Source organism: Zingiber officinale, chromosome 1B, assembly GCF_018446385.1.
Source record: "Zingiber officinale cultivar Zhangliang chromosome 1B, Zo_v1.1, whole genome shotgun sequence".
Classification (NCBI taxonomy): Eukaryota; Viridiplantae; Streptophyta; class Magnoliopsida; order Zingiberales; family Zingiberaceae; genus Zingiber; species Zingiber officinale.
In genome coordinates this window covers 71,392,929-71,397,437 of record NC_055986.1, presented here as the reverse complement: position 1 = coordinate 71,397,437, position 4,509 = coordinate 71,392,929, and the positions used below count along the sequence as shown (strand labels likewise).

General features: G+C 34.7%; 1 non-coding gene across 1 annotated transcript; it reads left to right on the top strand.

The window, feature by feature from the left end:
- Positions 1–4,044: 4,044 nt before the first annotated feature.
- Positions 4,045–4,150, top strand: LOC121993800. The gene has a single exon (XR_006115417.1). It is a non-coding gene; the product is annotated as a small nucleolar RNA R71 (small nucleolar RNA).
- Positions 4,151–4,509: the final 359 nt, after the last annotated feature.

Below are 4,509 nucleotides of genomic sequence, written 5' to 3'. Positions count from 1 at the left end.
ACGGGCCTAGTAAGGGATGGGTTCCTAAGTGCCCCTAGGTCGATGGTCAAGGAAACGGGCCTAGTTCCTAATAGGTTCTAGATTAGCTACCTCGGATCTATTTTGGATGCGCGCAAATTCATGTATATGGTACAAAGTCGGGCCCTCATGTTGAGATTATGTTTAAGTACTTATATGATATATGTTTTCAAAAGGACATCTTGGATATACTCATTTCATGATATATGTTTTCAAAAGGACATCTTGCATATACTTATTTCATGCTAAACGGTTTTCTTTATGCTTTAGTAAGATGCTTTTTGAAAATATGTCTATGATACCTAGATGATCATGCTACTACTTTATGTTTATGCTCTCACAGGCTATGTTATGATTTGCTTAAATGAGTATGACACTACTTTATGCTAGCATGCAAATTTTATATCTAGAAGTTGGTTAAATAAACATATCACTACTTTATGTTTAAATGCATGATTTATGATTTTGTGAGTAGGAAAGGATCTTACTAAGCCTATGTGCTTATAGTTTAATTTCCCTTGTACTGCAAAAAAGGGAAAAGAATGGTTAAACTAAAAGGGAGCAGCAGGAAGGGTAACGATGTGTGTGGCAGTGGCATGGTGGAACAGTTCTGCTTTATGCTTATATGTTTTAAAGCTTTGCATGTGATCCTATTTTGTTACATAATGCTTTTGATGGATGATACTTGATGGTTTATACTCATTATGAACTTTTGTTTTCATGTTCCATGTTAGTATGCTTTATGCTCCAGTTAAATAAAATATCATGTATCACGTAGCAAGTAGTAGATGTTAAATCAAGTTATGAATGCTAGCATGTTCACATGTTAATATGATACATGATTACATTGTTCACATGACATGTTTTTGATATATGCTTTATGATAACGGACATGCTTCTATGATAACATGATTATTAGTTTTTATTTATTCACTTCCGCTGCCATATATGCATGTATGTATGTTTCAAGTAACCCCGTCCTTTGTAAGCAATGGAAGGGCGGACGTTACACGGACATTAATTCTTCTCTAAAATCGACTCTTGTATACAGAAAATGCACAAAAGCATATCTCCGAACAAAAAGAGTAAATATGCTAAAAGAAAAGTTGGAAGTACGAAAATGCATAGATAAAGCATGCGCAAAATATGTGAATGTGCATCAAAACATGCTAAACAAGTGTATACAATCTACGCACATCACACCCCTAGATTTAAACTTTTGTTTATCCTCAAGCAAAAATGCCGCAATCTTAATTCATATGCTCTACAATGCATTCATAATTCCTAATGTACTTTCCTAACTCTATCTAAAGGTTTCATTAACAAGCATGATCATGGAAACAAGTCAAGTATGGCTCAAGCATAAGTCTCTTGTGCACAATGCAAAAAGTGACCCAAACTTTTCAAGTTTCAATCTATGTCCTAGTCAAGTCGTCATCCAAATGAGTTGCTAATGTTTCCGGTGATAGGCATGTAACCGGTGATAGGCACTTACCTGCCACACACTTGGTTCATCTTTCTCAATCAACCTAAGGTCTCAAAGGCGTGCTCAATCTCAAGAGAAGCTAAGTAGTCATTTCTCTAGTAACCTAACTCGGTCTCAAATGGATGACTTACTAGATTCCACTCACGAAAACTATTTTTTATATCCCTTATTCACTCTTTTTTTTTTCTTTTTTTTCACACTTTTTTTCATAAGTATTTGCATCGTGCAAATCTTATTCACAAATGTACTTTTAGCACAAATGTTGGGATATTTGTTTTTTCCAAATGAGCTTACATGATTTGAGCCTCATCTAGTAACCAAAATGAAGTTTGAGAAATTACTATGGAAACCAAGTACTAAACACTCAAGATGAATCATGACTATTCCAATGATATCAACAATCCAAGCTCATGTATAGTGAAGTGAAGGTAAGATCCTTAAGGTCAAGCCAAAACTAAAACCTATCTCCATATGATACTTAGCTTATATCATGCTACCCAAGATAGAGAAAAGAAGTACACTAAGCATACTACTAGCATCATTTGCAACATCATGAATCAAGATAATAATGTGCTAACATTTTTACTAAAAAGATAAGAAAGCATATGAGTGAAGTTTGATGTTCTCAAGATGTATGCCTCAAGGTTCTTCAAAAGACAGTCAAGTGACTATCGAAATAATCCAAGCAAAACAAGAACAAATACAAAACAAAATAAACTGTAGAACAAAACATAAAAATACAAAAAAAAATTAGGTTTTCAAACCACCCCCGCCGCAAACTTAAACTTTTCATTGTTCCAATGAAAACTAAAATAATGTGGAGGAGATTAAAAGTAAGAGAAGTTACCAAATGATGCGTGCCAAATGTCCATGTCATGAACTTCTCCATCATGTAGTTGCACTCCTCCTAATCTTTGAGTCCCATAAAAGAAAATAGACAACAAAAATTAAGTAGAGGATACAAATTTATTATAAAGAAAGAAATGAAACTAGAAAGAAACTAAAAGCATGAATGAAAACAAGATTGAAGAACTTCGGTTGCCTCCCAAGAAGCGCTTGTTTAAGGTCATTAACTCGACCACCTCATAAGAGTCATCTAAATCTCGCTCTTGGAGGGGTAAGATATTTCAACACCCTCTTACTGAGGGCTCTTATTATGGAGGGAGCTTCCAATATAGGAATTACAAAATGAAGTATTGCTCTCTCCATCTTCGTCTTCTTTAAAGTTCTCTCATGTGGTCAAAGATGGTTCAGTGTGAGCTTCCAATTATTAGCCCAAGTGAAATCTGCACATGTAAAGAAAATACAAATCTCCCACAAACATATTAGATAAGATAGAGCCAAAACCATATTAAGAGAAGCAGAATAAGAAATAAAAACCGAATCACATCCAACAGAGTCAATGATAGGTACCTCTATAAAATTTTCCAAAAGATCACAAGAAATACTAACCTTACTTTTCTAAGAGATACTTGAAATTTCTAAACATGTAGATATGACTTCCTCTAAATCAACTGATAGTTCTAGCTCTGGCTCAGGTATTGATGATATCAATGATGGTGATTCTTGAGACTCTACTAGCTCTGCAAAAGTCCCTACATATTGTTCCACAACATGATCAATTCTTACAACCTCTAAGGGTTTTGTGGACAAAGGTGGTGATCCTTGAGATGCTACTTCCACAACACAACTCCCTACATATTCTTCCATATCATTATCAACACATACATCAACAAATAAACCAATATCTATATCCTTAATAGGAGAATCAATAACAAGAGGATCAATAACTTCACTTGTAGTTTTAAATTGATCTACCACATCACATTCATCATCTGGAAATTTAATGTCACTATTACACCCTATAAAATTTGAAAGGCAGATCTGAAAACCTATTTACCACTACATTATCAATAAAATCCTCATTTGAAGAGTCATCATCTTCATATACATTCAAAAATTTGTACTCAACCATATTAGTGTCACAGGATTTGCCGAAATCTTTATTTTCATTGATCCCCACTAACCTTTGTAGAAAAGGAAGCCTTAGTGAAGGTCCTGGGAAAGATTGAACTTCCTTTTTCCAAAATTCCCTTTGAGCTTCTGGAGGAGCCCCAACTTGCTTATCTAGTGTTGGCGTGATCAATAACCCAACATCGTCACACTTTTCACTAGATCTTGTCTACGAAAGAGGGAGATCTTCTTTAAACCATTTTGAAACAATACTTTCAATCTTTGCCCCCAAAAGTTTGAACTCCCCGTTCTATGACTTGTGAGACTCAAGACTCAAAGATGGTCGAGTTACAATTTGTTTGACAGACTCTATAACATTCATGGCTTGCACTTCATGAATGTTTGAGGGAAATTTCATCCAACTTATGTTCGACCATTCATGGAGGTTCAATGTCACTTAATCAATTAACATATATGCTTCATCTACACTTTTGTCGATAAAAGATCCTCTAGCTGATGAATCCAATAAACTCTTGTCTGAGAAATAAATTCCACCATAGAATATGTGTAGAATCAATCATTTTTCAAAACCATGATGAGGGCACTGTCTTTGAAGACTCTTGAATCTATCCCATGTTTCAAATAATGATTCTCTATATGCCTGAGCAAAATTTGTTATGCAATTCCTCATATACACTATTCTGCTTGGAGGAAAAAAAATGATTCAGAAATTTCTTCTCCAATTGCTCCCAACTTGTGATACTTTGAGGATGGAAAGAATATAACCAAGTCCTTGTTTTATCCTTGATACTGAAAGGAAATGCCATCAATCGAACTGCATCTGCTAACACTCCTTCACATTTCATCATATCACAAATCTCTGAAAATATTTCAAGATGCAGATAAGTTCTTTCTGATACTTCTCCTCCAAATTTGTGACCTTGTATCAAGGAAATTAACTCTGGATCTAGTTGGAAACATTCTGCTTCAATTTGAGGTTGCACAATGGGAGATAAAAATCTTGCAGAAAAGAGTGTAGAAAAATTTCTCAT